At 34.6% G+C, this 23,645-nt stretch overlaps 1 protein-coding gene across 2 annotated transcripts in view; it reads right to left on the minus strand.

Moving 5' to 3' along the window:
* Window positions 1–23,645, minus strand: part of LOC111055743 — a 222,436-nt gene that overhangs the window by 90,390 nt on the left and 108,401 nt on the right. Inside the window, exon 1 of one of the 2 annotated variants that reach the window (XM_022343017.2) lies at window positions 2,604–2,945. The exons of the other annotated variant lie outside the window; for it this stretch is intronic. The gene's annotated coding sequence lies outside the window, so the exon portion shown is untranslated. Of the gene's footprint in view, window positions 1–2,603; window positions 2,946–23,645 lie in introns of those variants that run through there. 2 annotated transcript variants of the gene reach the window in all.

Consider the following 23,645-nt stretch of genomic DNA (forward strand, 5'->3'; position numbering starts at 1 on the left):
TCTCCAAGAATTTCAAATTCATCAATTCATCTCATTAAATTGGTTATTTAGTTCCATCACCCAATACTACAATACCCAGATTACTTACAATAATTGCAGAAGTGAAACCGTTTGTCAGTTATTACCTGTAATGAAATAAAACCATGATTAATATTTATAAATAATTTTCCGCTTATTGAAACATGTATAAATTTGTTTATTATGATTATAGCCAATTCCACTACTTGAATATATCTTTAAAGTAACTTATTGTTAGTGTATACGTTGATATAAGCAATGTATTGTAAGCATCGAGCTTGTTATTTGTTTGAGAACAATAAATTAGCTCTACTCAAATAATCTGTGAAAGAAAAATTTAAATTGAAATCCATATTAGGCTGATAGTAACTGGAAATAACAGAACAATGGGCTATTTATCACCTCATGATGTTTTATTAGATGTTTCGAAATTTCATAAACAATAGGTAGTACGTAAAGCTGTAGTGATAATGTTACCTTGTTGATAATGTACAATTCAATTATTAGAACAATTCAAATTCCAACTATCACAAAATTATACACTACGATTTATCACTTTTTCATGAGATTGTCTTGTTACAGATGCACAGATCTAGCAAATTTAATTTCATCATAATGGAAACGGCAGAAAAATTGACTTATTAGTTAAAGAAGTTTTGAAAAATATTAGAATATAATAAATTGAAATTCTCTTTAGAAAAACAGTCCCCAAAAAGGAAGTTCCCAGACATTATAATTGAAAGGTAATTCCATGAAATTAGTGTTCAAACAAAATGGGAGATAGACAAGAGTAGCTTGGGCCAGTAATGAGGAGGATAGAGAGAAAAAAGGTCAAGAAGTCATTTGGAGCCATAGCAATTCATTTGGAGAGAAACCTCCAGAAATGAGGCCCGAACGTTTACTTCCAGATGTGGAAATACAGATAAGAAGCAAGGAATGAATAGGTTGTGGGAAGTCACAATAAAAAAAGCCAAGGAACCTCAATTCCTATGTGGTTTACAGTTTGGAACTGACCGAGTCCTCAATGTTAAAACAAATTATTACTTCTATAATGATGTTCAGGAATGTTTACTACTTGTCTAGGTTTGATCAAGGAGTATATGCGATATCATCTGAAAAATTAGTGAGATTCATTTAATTTTGAATTGCTACTAGAAGGTACTTGTATTTTCATTCCCAAAGTCTTTCATTCAAGTGTTTTTGAAGAATTGAAAAGTATTTTCAATTCTTGGAAATACTCTTAAAGAAATGGAAAATATCCCTACGATAGCTTTCTACATCTCATCCATAATATGGATTCTGAATTCAACTTATCAATATATAGCAACTGAGAAAGCACAAATTTCTACAAGAACTTTGTGAAATTGAAAAGAAATAAGAGACAAATGGAAGACTTTAGAATTATTTTCAAGACTTCTATCTATCTTTTATTCCCTTAAACTTTTACAAAGTTCAATTTGTGTTTCCTCAGTTCCTATAGATTGATAAGTTGAACTCAGTCATTGCATTATGATTTATGAACGAGGTGTAGAAAGATATCAGAAAAATTATGAAAGGAAGTGAGTAATGAAAGGAAGGATGTTGCAATTTTAAAACGGAAACAGGTGATGGTAACATACGCATGCAACAATCAGTTAAAATTCTTAGAAAAATATGTTCTTGGACATAGTCTTCAGTTATTAAGTATTGAGAATCAGGAAATACAGTTATAATGATTTTTCGATGTATCCAGAATTGAAAAATACCTTGGAAAGATCTGTAGCCTAATTTTGCCTTATTTGATTTAGTATTGAGTAATTGTCATCTCAAATATGAAGATATTTATCTCGGGCCACTCCCGTGTTTCGGATGGACACGTTAAGCCGTCGGTCCCGGCTGCCTAAAAAGCAGTCGTTAGGTCATGTCAGAGGCCCTGAAATTGATCAGTTGCGACCTGAAAACTCTGACACCAGACCTGAGCCAGCCAGGTCACTCGATATTATTATTATTATTATTATCTCAAATATAATATTATATATCATAAGATTTGCCTGAAGACAATTGAGTTTAAAGCTTGACGTATTTTTAATTCGAATGAAAAGATAACTTGAATCGACCCGAAATTATTATATTGTACATGACATGAAAAAAACCTGAAGTCCACAACTTAATTATCCTGGAATATACATTTTTACATTCTATTGGAAAATTAATGCCATCAAAGAGTTTTCTCTAGTTAACATTTCACATTCCAATTCAACAATAAAGCCTCCCAATTTGTTTGTATAAAACTTATATATCATAGTACATGAACTAAAAGTTGTTATTGAGTTAAATATTGTTACCCGTTGTAGAATATGAATGAGTAGGCTACTGTATCCAATAAATTATTATTTATAATTCAATCCAATATATAATTTATTATTTCGTTGATGAATAAACACAATATTAAAAACAAGAAGAATACAGAGGCTAAAAATTCTTCAATCTAATTTCAGATGCCAAATTGTTATGAATTTAACAAATATCCTATGTTATTAGCCGTTGGGAGGAGATAACTGCCAATGTGAAAATCTCACCATAAATACTATCAGAACAACACTCACCTTGTTCAAATTCTTTCCTAGAAAATTTTATTAAAATAGTTCACCGATGGACACCGTCTCAGTTTATAAAGCAACAAAATTGTCAAGACTCAGGTCCGTCACTACACATCAAGAAAAATTCTCGAATTTACGGGAAAAAAATCAAGTTCTGCCGTAGAATACCATTAGATTGAAGCACTACTGAAGGCACAAGCGAACTCAACGTATCCTGAAGGATAAGGATGAGGAAGGAATCCTGTTAGCACTTGCAGCCTCACTGAACCGAACCGAACTGGAGAGTGTCTGCAGGATAACTGGAGGACGGGTCTAGAGCTGACCCTTCCTGGAAGACTCCTGGAGAAGCTCTCTGACTTGAGAGAGAAGAGAAGAGCAATCCCTTCTCCAGGAGACCTACTAGAGCTGCTACATTAGAAGAGGGGTGGGGAGAACAACTGCAACCGGTGGGAGGGGAAAAGGGGGGGAAGGTTTGCAGGTAAGGATGCGACTACACAAAACCAGATGCGGAAGTTGAGACGCCGCCTGTCAGATCTGAGTTGAGGCTGCTCGTATTATGTCAAAATTCGATTGTGAAGTAACACGTCAAATTCTTCACTCGTGAAGATTCTGAAGTCGATCTGGTTTTTGCAAGAATATGTGACCAAATTTTATTGACTCTTTCTAAAAGAAAATGTTACTCTTTTGTAAATTATTTTTTATTCATAAGGCTTTTATCGGCAGAGAGATACTTTTGGATGTTCTGCCTTGCCTTGGCATTTCTTATTTACACTTGAGTTCATAGGTTGTAAAATAAATTAGTATCAGTAAATCAATGAAATTCACATCAGGCTAAATGTAACTACAGAAAAGAAAGGAATCGACTAGTTTATCTTACTTTGCATTCTCTTTTCTCTGTGATGGGACCTACCCTTAGGAGACTGCCGATTCAAGTTGACTGCAAGCAATTAGATCCCTTTCAACTTCAAAGAAGGAGATTATTGCACAAAAAATAATTTTATAATTCAGATCATGGAAAAGTATAAATGCAGGTCTCTGTTACTTTGACATTCCTGACCTGTTTTGTACTCTATGGGCAGGTTTCCGAGCTCGGGATTTAGCCAAGTCCTAGACTTTAAACAGCTGGAGTCAGAAAATAGGCTGTAGTCGTAGTTTTTATTTCCTCATTTCTATAATTGGAAACGTTTTTCCTTGACGAAATTAGACATTCCTAAATAATTCAAAATAGCTGAAACTTTACACTATTTTCTCTTTATTTTATTTTGTGTTCAATTTTCTAGTCTTTTTTCGAAATTTAATTCAAACGTGACTATGACAATGACTGCGACTACGCCCCGTTTTGGAAAACCAATTTTCTGACTCCAGCTGTTTAAAGTCTAGGACTTGGCTAAATCCCGAGCTCGGAAACCGGCCCTAAATATCCCAGAGTAGTCTGTCATTTATAATCGCCCATGTAATATTATCACCCACCTCCATTCTCTTTTCTCACATTATTGTCATATTTAGACACCTTTCGCAGTTCTTATTTTTCTAAATTTCTAGATTTTTTCACTCATTTGCCTATTTATCTCCAAATCACTTTTTCCCTATACACAATAGGTTGCAAATATTTGTTTCTCTTCATTTATCATTAATATTCTCTATTGAATCTAATCTCTCTTCGCCCTCCATTCAAATTATCTCTTAATTTATCAGTAATATCTTTTTCTCAGGAAGTAGAAAATAATAATCAATTGAATGATTAGATAAATTTGATAACAATATTGGATAAAAATGTGACCTGTGATCTGTGAAACACTATTTCATCTAGGCTACACTTCGTAGACTCTGAATCCGGATTAACAGCTGCGAAGAATAGAAATAGAAATAGAGAATAGCGCACAGGTAGTTGTGTTTCTGTCAGTGTGGGAGTTAGGCCACGTTCCCAATTTCGCGGCTCTTTTTTCAGAGCCCAGGTAGATTTCGTTGCCAATCTGGTGGCTCACCACACAATACTATAAAGCCACTTTGGACACTCTCATTCTGAAGCCGATTGGATGGAGATAAGATTCCTAAGGAATCAAGTAAAACTCTCTGGGCAACTCTGCTATTTTTCGAGAAAGATTGTTGGCTATTTTGAGATAGTTGTGGATTTTCTGTTGTTTTTTTTATTCGTGTTGATTGACATCTTCTATGGATGAAATGTGGTTGTGGATGTATTGACTAGAGTTTTAAATGAAAGATGGTAGATTTTGTGAGTTGATGATTGGCATATCCCATGGATGAGATGTGTAATTTTGTGATTATTTTCTTCTCCCGACCCACAAAAAGAAACTTAGATCTTCCTATCCTGTTTGAGACTTTCAAAATCAAATTATAGGTTTTTGAGGATTTGTTATAATCTTTGAAGCCGAATTTAGATGATTCCCCTCTGATATTAAAAACAGAAATATTCTAGTCCACTACTTTCTTGGGAATTTTGAACTAGTAGACATTTTTGGCCACCAATTTTTATGCAATACACAGAATTTTGGGCTGTTTCTGTTTTTCCTATCCCAATTTTTTATCGATATGTGATCGTTTTTGTGAGTAAATGATATGTGTGTTCTGTGTACTGTGTTCTACGGTATTAATACAATAATAACGTTTATAAACATACTTTTACATAAGGCTCAATCCTATCATTAAGAATCAAACCATAAGTAATCCCAATCCTACCATTAGACGTTTTCTCTTAGTATTCCGAGACCTTCTTTACATTAGGACTCCACTGTATGGCATTTGACATAATATGTTTAGAAGTGCTGTGCACTACAGTGAGCACATCATTGCAAAGAAGGCATTCTATCTATAGTGAGGTCCACGTTATAATGACGGTATTTGATCAACATTGGTGTTGCTATCCTTGTCTATCATTCGACAATGCAGATAGCGCTATCCTTTCCTAGCTCCGCAATGTTGCCAGATCGTAATTGTACAATGTGGAAATATAATTGATTGACAATAAGGTTTGATCTCTTTCATGAAATATTCATTATTCATTCATTGAAAATTTTATTCTCTTGACTAATAAAATATGAATGATTATTTCAAACAAGAATGAACAGTTAGCTCATTAAATGTTAAATCAGTTATACAGCTATCCTCTATAGAAGGCAGTGGCAAAGTAGAGAATCGGCAACGCTGTTTTCCTATCTTTCTCCACGGCCATCATAACGTGGACCTCACTGTAGTGCACAACACTTCTCACAGCTAACATTTACAAACTGATTTACAGAGATTGATGATAAGCCAACGCTCGATTTTACTACGAATTATCGAGGTGACCGAAATACACTGCTTTACTACGAGCACAGAATACAACATATTGCTGTATTCTGTGCTACGAGTTATGAAAGCTTTTTGACGGGACCGAGCCTCCAACAAGAATTGTAGAGGGTTACGAATTATCGAGGCTCTACTGTATTAAATAATACCTTAATAAAGGTCTGACAATCAGAAGAAACATGTACGCATAACAATGCATGCAGAAACATGCATAACGATGTATGCAGAAGAAACATTCTTCCACATAATCATCAATCCATATCATTGGATATTTTCTCTTAGTATTTCGAGACTCTTTTACATTAGGGCTCCACTGTATGGCATTTGACATAATATTGCAAAGAAGGCCTTTTACTCTACGATCTATGTTCTCTGAATCCGCGATGAAACGAACGTCTCTCCGTGTCTACCTGAGTTTAGTAAGCGACGCTGGCGTCGCACTGCTCGTTCTAACTGTAAAACGTTCAACAGGTGTGACTAACTACCTCCTGAAATTCTTCTCATTGTACGTTGGTTGGCTGCCGCCGAGTCTCTCTCTCTCTCACACACACATACACACACACTTGTACAATTCGCTCATACGCCTGAAATCGATCACTGTCGTGGTCGTCTGCTGATAACAATACACACCGCTAGCTTACATACAGATTAGATCGTAAATGGACGCTGAGATGAATGAATTAGGATGCTAAAATCGTACTTGAACTTGAACCAGAGTCATTTAGGCTACAGTTGAAAAATTTCACAGTTATGAAGTTAGAATGGAGAGAGATTATGTTTACATTGTTTGTTAGAGTACATGATAGTGCCATTATTATACCTTTGTATAATATTAGGCCTACTGTCAGTTACCGGTCAGTCATTACTGTATATTTATTGAAAAATAATCAATGACCATTATTTCATATTATAGGCTCACTATATTTTAATTCAACATTATTTGCATTTCAATATTACATTGACAGCCCAGCCAGTTGATATTTTATTTTGTATCCAACTATCATGTTGAATGGGCCTACACCATGATGGAGATTTTATTTGAAACTTACACTCGATTTATTCAAATTTATCTAACTTTATTACTTGTAGGCCTATGAAAACACCTGAAACAAGAGGAAGAATATTGGGTACTGCATTTCTAGGTAGAAATTATATCGATGAAGCCAACTTACAATACAGTAGTGAGTAGTGTTTTGATTCTCAAAGATAATTATGTTCTGTTATCATTTTTTCAAGGTACTGTATGTTTAAATGTTTATTGGACGTATTTTTCAATTTTTATTGTAAATGATGAGATTTTTATTAGAATAGCTGTTGCTTTCAAGGATTGTTTTAGCTGATGAGCTATTTATCTAATTGAATAGGCTACATTTCTCACCTTGAGTTTTATTGTTTCAAATTCTAAGAAATATTTGAATAATCTATGTTTTTACGTGCTTTTAACAATGATTTATTCTTCTAAATATTGAATGGTGACGTTAGTGATTGGAATTCATTTCTCATAATGAGCTCGACTGTCATCAGCCGAGCCTGGATACGCCCAAGTATTACAAATATGATCATGAGAATTCTTAACAACAACAACTTGACAACAACAAATGAAGAGCAACTTAGTTACAAATAAAACCAAGAGAATTATCCATATCCCATAATTATAATATTGGTTTATTATTATAATTATCCATTTGGTTTTGTAAGCTACTAAGTTCTCTGCCTTTGTTTTTGTTCAACGGTTCTTATGACCATATTTTGAATACATGGGCGTGTCAAGTCTCGGCCAATGACACTCGAGCTCAATCTTGATTGGTCAACAGCTAGAGAACAATCGTAGCGCTTCACACATATTCTGCTGCTCAAAGCTTTCAGTTTACTGCACCTTAGGCTAACACACATATAATTTTTTTTCCGTTCTTATGAATCAGATTAAACGGAACTGACAAACATAATTATGTTTAATCTAATAGAGATTATAAGAACGGCAAAAAATCGATGTGTGTGTAACTAGCCTTAGATTGCAGCATTGCTCTAATGGAGTACAGTGCAGCCAGATTTCACAGTCGTCAGAAAGCCTTAGAGCTAACTGTGTGATAGAAATAGCGAAAAAGAGAGTGTAGGCCATTTCGATAGAATTAACTGTGATACGGCACAGTGCGCTTCTATTCTCGTAAGGAATATCATGGGCTATAAGACCTACATTGTTAATGGTGTAACAATCAAAACTAATTTTTATTAATTTATTCAATAATGTACAATAATCATACTTATATGAAAAGGCACAACAGGTCCAAAACTGACCTTTTTTAAATGTATACTACAAAATATCTCAAATTATTTAAATAAAATAGTGGGTTTGACAATCAAGCCGATTTCATTCTACCTCTAATGAAGCTGACCTCATACATCACATATATTTTTGGATTCAACAACTCGAACTGGGTCAGACTTACTAGCCTACATATCCTTCTCACATCCCAACCTGTTCCATTTGAAACACAACCCACTGGTGCCGATTACCTGAGAGTAATACACACATACGTGGGTGTGAATATATTGGCAAAGCTGCTCTCAAACGTTTCTTTCCGCCAATAGGTGTTGCACCAAACATCAAGTTCAAACCGTTAAGTAAATTCCAAGCTCAAATAAAGGACAGGTCAAGTTCAAAGGCATCGATACTAAGATTCAGCTAAAACTTTCATCATATCTCATGAATAATATTGATGTTTTCCATTAAAACAATGATGACAATTCAAAGTGAAGTTCTCTGTAGATAGGTTTACTTCCAACTGACAGAATTCCTCGTATGGATGACATCAATGGTTTTCATTCAATCTATGCTGACAGTTTGAAGTGAGTCTCTCCAGAGAGACATTGGTGTGTTGTTTGCACTCAATAGAGGAACCAGGATAAGAGCTAAGCTAGTACGCCAACGTATATAATATAGGTTTTCTGAACAACTGTTATGTGTTCCATTCGATAATTTTGTTGGTCGCGTGGGCTGTCTTCACAACAACTGGCTATGGTGAAATTCACGTCAAACTGCCAGCAATAGTTGAATAAGAAGTGATAATGCAATGTAAAAGGAACACTGATAGTATAGAGTGAATCAGGAGTCAATTTGAATCTGGTCTCATGCACAACTGTATTGGAAGTAGTCGCTGGACATCTGGTTTTAACCTAGATTCGCATCTCATTAAACCAACTGCCCTGTCATCCTGAGTCATCTTCCATCCTGTCTTCCGACTGTTGTGTGACTGGCTGATTTTTAAATCGTTTGATAATTGGATGTATTAAAAATAGATTTTAGTGTTGCCGTGAAAATATTTTTTGATGCATCTAGAAGGATTGAGGTAGCCTTAGTAACCCATTTACGTTATGGGCTTTGGGTAAGTAAGTAACCTTGAGCAGTGAAATCCTAATTCATCCTAGTTCATCCTAATTCATCCTAATTCACATATTTCATGCTCACATATCCATTTCCTTCAACCTTAATTCGATGATAATTTGGGATAAATTCAATCTTCTCCTCCCGAATCCACCCAAATCCAATGTTAACCTGTGGTTAGCTTAATCTTCCTCATATTTTTCATTAGAGTTTCTTTTGCTATGTCTGAGAGCGTCATCGTTGCTCCAGTGATTTTTTTCTTGAATGCTCAATCTTTCAACTCATTTTTTTCTCAGAGAAAAGTACATCGTACTTGAGTGCTGTATTTCATAGTTCATAGAGAGAGCAGAAAATGGATGTTACTTGATGAAGGTTACAATTTGGGCTTTTTCTTTCTTCTTTAGTTAACATTTTGTATATTCTGTGAAATGATTCTCAACCAAACTTGGCATGTGGACCTGCTTGTTGTTGTTGTGTAACCACACAAGTCTACCTATCGTTTTCCTCTCGATTGAAAATTTATACAATTTTTTCGAAGATACAGACTTACTGTTTTTTTAAACCCGTCTTGAGACGCACCCAATCAATATAATGATTACTTCTTTGTCAAGTAATATAATACTGATTAATCTGAGCGTTCAAACTTTCTGCTATATTATTCATGGACAATATTGCTGTCAAGCTACTTTTTTCGACCCCTTCATTTTTTCAGCCCCCCTCTTATCAAAATATCTAGCAAAAGAATTTATTTCTGAACGAATCCTTCAGCAATACAGTATTCTCAGGCCAAGGACACTCCCGATCAACAGCATTTTCATTGGAATTCCCCCAATTCAAGGTTCACTATCACAGTTTAATTTTCCTTTCATTCATAAAATTCAACAAATCTTCTTAGATTCAGTGATAATCTTGATGATTCACACTGATTCTACTGTTGAAATACGACAGTCCCCTCAATCACATATTTAATGTCTACAGCTTCACACTCGAAAGTATTTTCTTGAGACAATTTATTTTCATTTATATTTTTGTATTCTCTATCAAGTTTGATACTATTTCTGATTCCAGAGAATCAATTTCAGACAAGTATAGTTGAATTGTTTAATTGAAATCTCTACAACTAATAATGTGAATAAAAGATTTATTAATTTCCACACAAATCCAATCTCTAAAAATCCTCAACAAAGGAACAAAAATCTTTTGCGAAACTGAAGTTTCCTTGTGTCTAACCTTCTACTAGATTTTCCTTAATTTGAACAGCTTCTAATAAGATTTCTTCAAGTAATATGTATGTTTCAAGTATACTTCCACAAGCATGTGGCACTAGTTACTAGTCTGTGTTTTCTCGAGATTTGCCCCTGCCATGTAAATAACAGACTGACGACTGTTCTTGGTAATTCTGATGCAGCAATTGGAGCTCAGCCTTGGTATGCTATGGACAGTGGCAGATTCCATTCCATTCAGAGACTGCTGAATTATCATGCAATTGCTGTACGCCCATTGGCCGCGAAAATTGTAGCGATTGTTGGCCAATTTTATGCAGTGGTCGGGTGCTCGACCTCCTTAACATTCATGGAAACTCTCGTCAGGGCGGCACTACTTGTTAAATCGGAAGCAAGTGCTTGTTGATCCCTGCTAGCTACTGTAGAGGATCAGTAGGAAGGATCTGTACAATCTGATGTTCCAGATTCGTTTTTGTATCGGTTGATATATTATATAACATAAACACTTTTATCATAGAATCTCGTTGATCAATCAGAATGTTCAATCAGTAATTTCATCTATGAAATTGGTATTTTCATTGAGATCTATATAATTTTTGTCCATTCTAATTTCCATAAATTTCAACTATGAAATTGGTATTTTCATTGAGATCTATATCATTTTGGTCCATTTTAATTTCCATAAATTTTAACCTTGCTAGTTGTAAATATAAGAACAAATTTCATATTGAATGCGATATTTTAATCGAATAGTGGACTTATATTTTACTGGAGGTGAAGTAGAAATATAAGGTGATAGTTTGATGTATTTTGAGTTTGTTATAACATTGTTCAATGTTTTCAGCAATAAAGATTTCAATTTATTTTTTTGTTCGAGGGAGGAGTAGTGGTTTTAGATTATGTCATGTTTGGGTGTGATTACATAACCTTAACTTTTGGACAACATTAACATTTTATCAACATTTTTGGAGAGAAATAGTACAGGCTCAGCCTAGTTTTTCCTTCAATGTCATAATTGTATTATTATTATTATTATAGTTTTTTATACAATAAATTAGATGAATGTCTGATTTGAAGACATTTTTTGTTGCAGTATTTTTTCTCTACAATGTAATAGTATTAAGCGTGTTGTCATTGGACATCAGTTCCATACTGACTAAAAATACGAGAACCACTAACTCAATAATAAACTCACTAATAAACTTACTTCCATAAACTCACCAATAAACTCGCTACAATAAACTCACTTCATTCATATTTTGGGCTCTTTGTAGATGTATGAGTGTTCTGGGATTATTCACAATTCTGTACAATATAACCTTTTCAATTGTACCGAATCGAAACTCTATTTAGATCGTATCATTTTTGGATCGAATTGATTCGATTAATGCAACCAAATTCAGAAATTCTATTCATAGTTATATCGAATGTACTTAGGTTACTCTTGTTGCTCTTTCGAGAAAATCCCAACTTTGACTCTTCTATAATCTTGTCTAATAGAAATAGTTTTAAAAGAAAGTCAACTATATTTCACCAAAAATTGTTTTTTTTTATAATCTTGTCCACGATAATGACCATCTCAAAGATGATCTTGTCTGATGATCATGATATGATGATCGACACTCGAGCAGGAGATTGGAAAGAGATTTGAGATGACCTTGGCCACTGACCTTGAATCGCGAACCGCAACTTGGATGGAATAGCATGCTATAACCGGTGGCCATGCCAGCCTGCCAGGGGAGGTTCATGCTCGTGGCAGTGATGCTTCAGGCTTCACTGGTTGCACCAGAGCCAGTGGCTGCTACTGACGTTGAAAGCATCAACGGAACGAAACTGTTTCACAATAAACGTTAACTAGTTGACACAGAGAATACCCGGGGGCGCGACAGTCGAGACCGACGACATTAAACAGTCCTCTACGGTCGTAGGCCTCGACTGTCGGGAGTGTACGAAAATTAGAGTGGCCTCAACTGTCGCCTAACGCAGGCGACATTTGAGGCCTCTTTTTCAGGAGTCCTCTACCGTCGCTGGCCTCGAATGTCGCCGGTGTCTACAGTCGCTGGTCTCGACTGTCGCTGGTCTCTTCTGTCGTTTGCCTCGTTTGACATCGACCCGAATACCCTACCCTAAACGATTTTATGACACGCTGTTGAAATTCAGAATAAATGTCAACTATTTGGTACAGTCGATATTTATTTATCAATTTAATAAAAAATCGTATATCGACAAATCATAATCGTATAATATAATCGACTGACAGAGAGCAACAACCTCAACAGGCTTGGCCTAACTGGCTAAAATGCTTAGTCTGAAACTTCTCCCAACTTTTATGAACAGTAACATTTCCGAAAGATATCCAATTCCCATTCTCCCTAGGATTTAATGGATCGCTGTTAAAACCACCATCGTTAAAAGGTAGAGATTTCATTGCGAATTGTCTGGAGTCCTATTTCACAAACTTATATGTGCACTTCAGAAGAAATGTGAAAGCAATCACACTACATTCAGTTTTTTCTCATGTTTTTCTTTCTTTTAACAAAATAGGACTTCAAAGCTCTGTTTTGATATATAGTCACACACAAGCGAATAAGACACTTGAGTAAAAGATGTAGTCTTTAAAATATAAGTAAATCTTTTCTCTCTCTCTTTTCTCTCTCTCCCTCCCTCTCACTCTCCCGGTCGTGTGTTAATGGGAAATATATTTTATATCCTTCTTAGAGAATCGACAATTATTTGTTGAAACACCGCCGATTTATGAAGTTACATCACATTATTATATTATCGTTATTCTAATTGCTTTCAATATTTATTCTCATTGATTAATTATTTATACTTTGTAAAATTCGTTGAATAACTAGCATTATCGTCATTTAATGTAAATTAGTGTATAAGCCAGCAAATATTGTAACATACATAAATAAAGAGATCTAATCTAATCTAATCTCTCTCTCTTATATCTTCTTTCTGTTCTTAGGCCCATTCAGACAGAGGATTATCTGTTTTAGAGTTGAGGGCTGTGATAGTTGAATATTGATAAAGATACTTAAAATGAGTGGAAAATATTACCATAGTTGAGACGTTCATTGCAAAAAACTAGTCTTAGATCAACTATCATCTCATTCAACTTCAAAGCAACTAACACTTATTTTTTCCTCGTTTGTTAGATCTAGTTTACTTGCGTGGAATGTATCAACTGGTTTTCTCAATGAGAGAAAATACTTGAATAAACACGTTGATAGAACTGGCTCTCTCAATAATATGAAACAGTTTAATCGTTGATATAACCGGTTAATTTAACCTATTCGTTGACTCAACGCCTCAACTAATACACTGGAGGTCTTCTGTGTGCGATTGTTGTCCATCTGATAGCAGCAGCGTCTTTCGGTGGCTGCTAAATAATGAGAGCGAGACGGTAGATTGGTGGGCGTTACTCTTTCTGTCTGTGAAAGAATTACTGCTTCTCTGATTTAAGTTTTGATTGAATCTGGCCGTACCGGAGTCCATGTTACATTCTTCGGCAATGTTGTGCTAGGATTTTATTATTTTTGGTGATAGGTTTATCGACTTGAAGAAATCGTTCAGATGTTAGAGATGTATTGTTCATATAATTTTAATTAGAATAAGCTAGCATTAAGGTTTTGTTTTTTTCTTTGATACGTCAATGAGTTCAATTATTGGATTCAGCTGCTTAATTTTTTGGAGAATATAACACTGAACTTTCATCTTTCAGACCGACATTGAATTCGGAGACTGCATATGGATTAAGAAACCTGCTAGAAATTGACTAAAGTGTTTAGATATGGAGGATTTCACAAAGAGACTAGCAAACTTCTTTCCTGCTTGGTGAGTACTTGAAATTTTTCTCAATCCAATTCTTTTTAAGTCGATGTGAATGTGATATTGTGGTAGTTATCCATACTGAATAAATATCCACAGTCTTTTCATCCACAATCCAATTCCGTTTGTTAGTTTTGGTTATTTTATTGGAGGCTCATTCGTTTGTTATAGTCTACGCAAGTGATGATCGAATCATCATCACACTACAGATGGGGTGTTCCAAGGTCCAACTCATGGAATAGTTTTTTTTGTGGTTTAGTAGATATCGAAATTGGTCCAGAACTTAATGATACTCTCAAATTATCCTCAAACCATGTACTATTTGAACCACATCCAGATTGAATTAACAGAATTAACATTTCAAGAATTACAAACTATATTCTATGAAATTAGTGATCTTGAATCAGCATTGTTTTATTCAATGTTGTATAATTTCCATCTACATGACGGCCATTGACTTATTTGGTCAAGAAATTGACTTCAGAATGTAGTAATTAGGATTAAAATTTGAATGCAGTTAAAACTGAACGTGAATGATTTGGAAGAATAATAAGTTGCAAAGAATTTCAATGTCTCGTGACCTTGTGTTCATGACCTCTAACTGGCCATATCTTTAAATACTCCTCAAAACTTATTTTAACACAATTTCTTGAGCGAATTAGTGGTATGATTAGGCTATTCTGCTAGTGTAACTACAGGAAGAATCTTGAAGTTTGATAGAAATTGTACAGGCATTCTCATAAGCCTCCACCTTGCATAGTTGATCCTTGGCCTTCCTGCATCTTACACACTATTGAATAGGTAGAATTTGGTTGATTCAATAACCTTCACTCCCACCCTTATATTTTATGGAATATTCATCGTATTATGTATTGGAAATAATAGCACTCGTAATTTGTATTTTATTTGTATTTATACTTGCAATTTACTCGTCAAACACAGGATACAACATAACACACCAAAGCACACAATAATACATCAGTTTGATACCATAGTATATTACCAACCTTACAGTACACCACACATTGATTTATTGATTCATCCTATAAACTTATGTAGTCCCTCCATACATTTATCTGAGTATTTGTGTTTTACGTTTTATGCTCCTGTAACATTACGTAGACCTATAATTTTATTCTATTTAAACCTTTCGTATCCCAAATGTTCGTTGAATGATGGATTTCTCCACAGATACACGTTCATCAAATTCATAAATTTCAAAGTACATATCTATTCTCCATTATTCATCCTCATCTCTTTTGAAATCACATCCACAATTAAAACTCTAGTCTCAAATCATTCTTCTAACAAGATCTTGCTATAGGATCTTATTAATGTTCTGGATAATGTACAGTTTCCTCAGTTAACAAATCGCATAATAGATCGCCCGAAGGCCAAACGCAGGCCTCAATCATACATCAAAGATCTCAGCAATTGATTTCTGCTCTTACATTCTAGTTACACAGTGTTGCTAGGCTCTTAAATGCTGATGCATCTATGGTAGTCGATTGGTAGCTACCGGCCTGTAATCTGCATAATAAAATGGCGTTGTTTTATCTCTGAAGCAGGTATACCAGAGGAGGTTTACCTCACTTCTTCTCTTCTAGAAACACCTGTTTTAATAGAAGGGGGGGTGAGTAGGAATCTGCGCAGTGGGGCATTTAATGGGTGCTTAGCAAAATATAATAATCGGCAAATAGTCCATTACCCGTACCTGGTACTTGCTCCCTTTAATTTATCTGCTACACCCTCCCTCCTGCCTCACCCACTACCTCCTCTAATTTATCGTCTTCTACCACTTCCGTTTATCCTGTTCTTTGTGCGACGGTAATTCTTGTTTCTCTATCGTAAATCTGTTGTGTGACCTTGGATGTTGGCAAAATGAACTTGCTTCTCGAACCCATTCCAGTCATACGATTCTGTTTCAATAAGAAGTAATTATTGTTATTAGGGGTAATAGACTGTGGAAGGTTGTGTAGGGGTTATTCGAACATGATGTGGAAAGATAGACGTAATGAACTTGAGAGATTATTGGAGGTTTTATTGTTGAACATTATTAAATTTTCCGGTTGAATTTCTGTTCATTCACTATATAGATAGGATAATATCAATTTCAAATGGTCAGTATTTCTTCTATATCAACTGGAGTGATTGAACATTCTTACTGGATCAATGCTAACATTCTGAAGTAAATCTCACTACAGTGCCGTGTGTCTTGCGTCCAAAGTACACTTCCAGAGTTAGAGAGAATACAATTTGCGGCAACAATTATTATCATCATTATGAATAAAATTTAATTATGATTTTATGTTATTAAAAATGAGCTAATTTAAAACAAGGAGAAGCTATTACAAGACTATTCTTGTAATATACTTGAAGTATTAATTTAGGATAGAAAAAAATAAACTGATCGTTAGTCCTACTACTAGTAACAGTTATATTCAATTTTTAAAAATGATTTTAATCGGATTTGAGACTTCTAGTCAATCAGGGTTGAAGGCTTTATTTGTGGAAAGTTATCAAGTTTTCAGAAATTCTCAACAAAAACTATTTTTGGAAATTCACAAATTTAATCCTATTTTCTGTCTATTGTTGCTGAAGATTTCACACTTAACACTAAAGCTGCTGCAAAAGTTATGAGGTATTGCGTAAACTTATGAAATTATACATAAAACTGCTGTTGTTTCAGGAGTAAGTTTGAGTTTTCTTTTCAAGTTTTAAAATGTTCAATTATCAATACAGTATTTTTTAGTTATCAGTAATAATTTAGTGAAGTATTCTTACTTAATTTGGTTTTCAACTTTTCTAAATTCCTAGTTTATATATTTTGAACTAGAATCATGAAGTGGAAACATAACCTATTTTTGGACAATTCATACCTAAATTTGGGAAAGATACAGTTTTGGGCTTTGAGCCTGTTGTTCCTTTTTCAATAATTAGAAAAAAATTGAAGAGAATTTGATTCTCTTCAAGCTCATAAATAATATTCGTGTGACTTTTATTGGTGGGGAGTTCCTGACGGAAGTTCCACCTCGCCTGAATATATCATTTAAGCCGTCAATGAGCCTCACGACTGTCATAATTCAGCCGGGACCGACAGTTTAGCTGTCGGTTTTTTTGGTTTTGGTTCGGTTTTCAACTTTTCATCCCATAACACGGGAGTGACCTGTTCAAAAACTTTTGGTAATGAGTGGGTTTGAACCGGGGATCTCTAGGCTGCTACGCAAGCACTTTATCCACTAGACCACAGATCACTCCTTCAAGCTCATAATCAGCATAGACTTTTTCCATCGATTTTCAAATGTTATAAGATCAAAAATCTCCCTCATTCGCTCATTTAGGTCCCTCCATATCCTGCTACTCCACCCTACAACCCACACAGTGAGCTCCCTAGCCACATTCTCCTTTTGTTTCCCAGCCTGTCACGAACCAATTACCTGTAATATGCATAATAGCAACAGCAGCAAGCACTCTCAACCCTCCTACACTTCTCTATGCTATGCGAAGCAGCTCGCGGCCTGCAAATAGCTGCTTCTTCTTAATCAAGTTGACCACGGATTCACTTCAAACTCCCAGCATCTCTCATAAACAACACCACTACTACCCGTCCAACCAATGCTGACAGTTAAGAGTGGAAAGCACCATAGAGTGCATCGTTGGACGTCACTCGTGACTCGTCAAAGCTCATCTCTATTATCTATTATTCGTTGGTGCACGACAAATATTCGTTTGCAATTATCATTGTTTTGCTTTCATTATTGGGTTGCAATTATTGCTGGAGTCTAGGTACAGCGACCCTTAACTCATTGCCTTATAAGTCTATCCAATCTTGGCCTGTACACGCAAGTCTGTCTTTATCTGTTGGTGGTTGGTATGACTCATGAGCTAAATTGATTGGAATATGGTTTGCGTTGCGTATTCACGGTAAATGTGTTCCTAATATATTTTCAATTATTGATAGTGAGGAACGAGGATTCATAACAACTATTGATTTGAGATTGGATTCGTGAATTTGATTGTACTAAATTTGTATGACTTATTGTGTATTTAATTTCAAATTTGAGTACATACTTTTTCACAACTTTCCCATTTCCAATAGAATAGAAAAGTATCAATAATTCGATAAATATCTTGATAGATATTGTCTGATAACCATAAGATGCAGCAAAAGAAAACCCGAGATTTACTGTAGAGGATGTAGTCCCTAACCTATTCATTTACGTTATACAGAGTTGGTCATATGTTTGGGAGCCCAACAATAAGTTGATACTGTGGTAGATATAATAATGTAACATTCCGAATACCAAATACCCGACTTTTTGACGTACAACTGAATTGTGAATGTGAATTGTGAATACATGGGTAGATATAATAATGTAACTTTCAGGATAAGTTATTGGTCGAATACTCGACCTTTTGACGCACAACTGAATTTCAACCAGGGGTGCCTTGGGGCTTGTAGCTCGAATATTTCAAGTTTAAACACATATTTTTTAGTAGGCCTACATCATTTCAAATTCCTATCTAAAACAAGAGAGATGGCATCAATAAAAATGTTCTATGATATCTGCATCCAAAAAGGCGGCTGATTGAAGTTTTAGTTTTTAAAGAAATAAGGGGTTGTAACTCAAATATTTTAAGTTTAATCACACATTGTGTGGTACATGATTTTAAAGGCTTTTCCAAAACAAGAAAGATGACATCAATAAAAATGTTCTATGATACTTGAATCCGAAATGGTGGCTGATTGCAGTTTCAAGTGAAAACTAAAACTCACTCTGTATAAACCTCCTCTTGGTCTATCAAAATTAGGGAGGAGAAAAGATTTGAACTTAGGATGCCAAATTGGAACTAAGTAACACGTCAATTCCATTAATGATCTATGAATCTAAACCTCATGAATTTGAAGTAAGAAAACATAATTTTGATGAAACTCATTTTCAGGATTGATATTTAGGAGTAATTATTCATACTGAAGTATAGCGTGAAAGAAAGTCAGTGGACTGTTATCCCTATAGTGACAGGAATGACGCTATGCAAACTGTATTACAGCTACAATAAGAACACTGAAATGATGATCATCTTGTTGAATGATAAATCGATATAAATTGATTGAAATCACTGAACAAAAAAGTTGCACTGTATACGGAGCGCCTTAACGATTGAGGAATTATTAGAAATGATAGGAGGCTAAGCCGCTCAGTCGAAAACCGAGAGGTACTGGGTTCCATTCCCGGTCTTTGTATATATTATAGGAGTTCTTATTGGTCGATGCTTCAACGTCATCTGTTGACCTGTTGCTTCACACTTTATCGACCAATCACAAGCCAGTAATGGCGTAACTGTGGTGCACTCCCATTCATCACGCCTTGTCATTGGTTCGACTTAATGTGACCGATACAGCCATAGTAAATGGCTTGATTTTCGGAACTTGTGATGAATTAAACAAAAAAAGGATGTAAGGATGTTATCTGTTATCTGTTAGCATACTAATTAGGTTAATAATAATACATTTGAATATACAATGAGAGAGATATTAATAGAACTAAGAAATCTGCTTCTACAAAAATTGATCTAAGAGCTTAATAGCAGAAGGGAATTCATGGAGTTAAACAATCCAAAAAAAATATATATATATATCCCAAGACCGGAAATCGAACCCAGTACCTCTTGGTATTGGACTGAGCGGCTTAGCCTCCTATCAATTTCTAATAATTCCTCAATCTTTCATTACTTAAATAATGGTAATATAACCTTCTTTCTGACTACATATCAAAATTAGGAAGAAAAAAAGATTTAGACTTTGTATATCAACTTCAAACTGAGCTACCTAACAATTTCATTAATGATCTATGGATTCAAACCTCATTAATTTGGAGGGATTGGCTAGTTGCAAGAACAACCAATGTAATTCTCTTCTCGTTCCTTGCACTCAGGCTTTGCCCATGTGAGGAACCTTCATCAAGTTTTGTATTATGTATATTGTATATTGTTTTTACTTTCTAAGAAGAAGAGTAAAGATAATTTCAATTTCAAATAGAATATACCATTGGTAGTTATTGCATCTATCCACGTTATACATCAGCATATTATTTCAATGAAGCTATATTTTATTGCATCGTAATTATAAGGACTGCAAGATGTTGGCCTGAGTAATGAAATAGCATCGAGAAAAAGACTCTTGTACTGTATTTGGTTGGCTGTCACTCCTTCCATAGTTGCAAGAGCTTTGTGAGATTTATTGTTGGAAGAACAATTGATTGACATCTTAACATCATCAGCTGTCACAGGGAATCAATTACCAATAGACTCTTCAGTTGTTCAATGATCACCAATCACCTTTCATCATCCCACTCAATCGGCGGCTTAGCTTACAGACATCAATCATTGTTCATGTTCCCCACTATAGTGAAATTCTATTCAAACTGGCAACACTGTTCGAATGAGAAACGTTAATGCTGTTTATGGAGAAAGCTGTAAGTTTAAAGAGAATTGTTCCTCTATTCATTCCTTTCTCAGATCTATCCGCAGCCTATTTGTACTACATTGTCAACCATCTCAGCGTTCAAATATTATTTGTCACTAATCTCATGTTCCCTTTTTAGATTTGAACATTATTTTTCTTTCATTCACTAACAATCTGTTCTTCCCATTTTAAGATCTCATGTTCCCCGTTTTAGTTCAACCATTGAAGTTGTCAAGTTGATTCACATAATATTTCATGTACTGTTACTTGAAAATGATCAGTGTCCTAACTTCTACTGTAACTTCCCTATTTACTTGACGATCATAATTGAGTTCCTTCAGTTTGCTTTTACTAATGCATCAAAAATTCAATTCATTTTCTTATATTTGCGACAGTATTATATTTTTGTTATTTTTCCAAATAAGTTAACTCATTCCATCCAATCATATTTTCAATCGTTATTCATCCGCAAACATTTCCCAAACTGAATTTCCAATGAATATTGTTCTAAATAAATAGATTATACATCTAAATAGAGATTATAGATTAAAGATTATACATCTTTGTGTTTTATTTTGTAAAATTACGTGAAAATGTTTCAATTATTAGTGATTTGAGTGTGATATTTTTGTTTTCTATCCAGTTCCTCAACCTTCAAAATTCAAAATTCTTAGTTTCTGTTGTTGTTGAGTGAAAAAGGACTAAATTTCAGAAAAGTGGAATCATAACCTCATTTCGGACTTTTAGAATAATATTATCTGAATTTGGGAGAGAAATAGTACAAGGAGTATGCTTAGTTTTTCTCTCCCAGTCAGTGCTTTCTTGTAAAAATTATAATAATAATAATAATAAATAAATTCATAAGATTAATAAAATCTTGATTAATAAAATATACAACAATAACATATTCCTATTTAAATATTGAATTTTTAGCGTTCACGCCATGGATTGAATACTTTGGGGGAGGAATATTGTTCTATTTGCAAATTGATATATAATTTTTTCCAGACTTATCACTGGATCTGCTATCTGCTGAATTAATTTCCTTTTTCTTGAGAAAAAGAACCATGAACTATTTTCGTTTTCATTCCCATCTCTTAGAAATCACTGAATCACAACATAGTTGAACTCCAAATTTGGTCTCCATTTCGTGAATCTTTAATCGGCATATCATCCTACCTCCTATGACGTCCTCTCCTTTGGCATTTCAATTTACATTCTTTCCCTAATATTCCATCCGCTGTTTTCCCATGTTATGTATGGGATTGATGCAATGATGCTCCGCGGTTATTACCTTTCTGTTACTCTACGATGACCATTCACAGAGACCTTTCTCTCATACTCCTCCTCCTCTCCACCTTTCGTTCATCCTTTGCAGTCCATTCTTGTTTTTCCTCATCTTTTTATGATTATCCATTAGGAGATCGTGAAAAACAGAGATTTCTGTTCTGGAGAAGAGGAGAGAAATAGGAAAATAGACTGCAATGGATGGAAGAGAGGTGGTGAGAAGGAGAAGAACAAGAGAGTGGATAGGGGAAGGAGTTGAGAAGAATGAGAGAAAGGATAGGAGAAGATGAGAGAGAGAGACTATTGATGATAGGGTAGGAGTGGAGACCCATTGATGTCAGCCTGTCTGTAGGTGCATTACCTTCCTGAAATCAAAAATGGCCGCCTTTGTGTGATATTTGCTATGGTCGTAATAATTTTGAAATTATTTTTACCGCCAGGAAAGACAATGGAGACCGACGATTAAATCGTAGTAAGCCGGGCATGTAATGGGGTGTAATGGACTGTGTAATTAGTCATAGGCCAGCAATAGACGATTTGATGGCTGATCAGCTAGTCATAAATTCTACGTTTATCTGTGCATCAATTACAATATTTGAAATTATTGAAGGGCATTGAACGATCGTTTGATTCGCTATTCCATTTGTACGTTTTTGATATCTCCTTATTTCGTTGTCAGTATTGTAAAGTTCAATCATTGATTAAAGCCCATTTATATGTTTCATTTCTATGGTTCATTTGCATGTTTATCTAGTCTATGGTTTAATCTATGGATGAGTGATGAGTCAATGAGTACGATGATCATCATCATCTTACATGCAAGGATTAGGATTAGGCTATTGCCTGTCCCAACTTACAAACAGCTTAAACAGTAGTTATTTGATTTCTAAAGAGTTATAAAAATTTACATTTATTCATAACATGTCATTTATTGCCATCAATGAGTATGATCAGTAATAAAATTTTGTTATTGAGGCTGACAAATTGATATCAAATCAAGGTTTTGGAATTAGGTAACTTAAATACAATACAAAGTGTGATAAACTTTTTCACAATCTTAATGCATTTCTTGAACTAAAGAACTACCCTTTATGATTTTTTCAACTTCATTCAAGCATATTTGTTTCTCAATTTGAACGTGTTTTATCATTATATCGTTTTTAATTAACATGGAATAATTTGCAGTTCCAAAGAATCGGATACAGTACATACTATATTAAAGTTTGAAGCAGTTCTTGGCAAATGCCTGTTGTTTTTACCTGGATTGTATTTGTATATGAATAAATGAATGAATACTAGAATACAAGCTATACTAGAGAAAGAAATAAGATCAGAGTAAATTATGAGTTCGTTTCTAGAGAAGAATTATACGCGAACACTCTTAATTTTCTCATACATCGATAACAGAGTTATTTGTTACAAAATTAATTGAAACTCCAATGTCAAATCCACGTACATTGATTGAATATTTATTAAAATTTTATGAGTAACGATGTAATTTGCAGTGACGAATCAGTAATTAACATTTATTTGCAGAAATGCGCAAA

The sequence above is a fragment of the Nilaparvata lugens genome, chromosome 7 (assembly GCF_014356525.2).
Source record: "Nilaparvata lugens isolate BPH chromosome 7, ASM1435652v1, whole genome shotgun sequence".
NCBI classification, from domain to species: domain Eukaryota; kingdom Metazoa; phylum Arthropoda; class Insecta; order Hemiptera; family Delphacidae; genus Nilaparvata; species Nilaparvata lugens.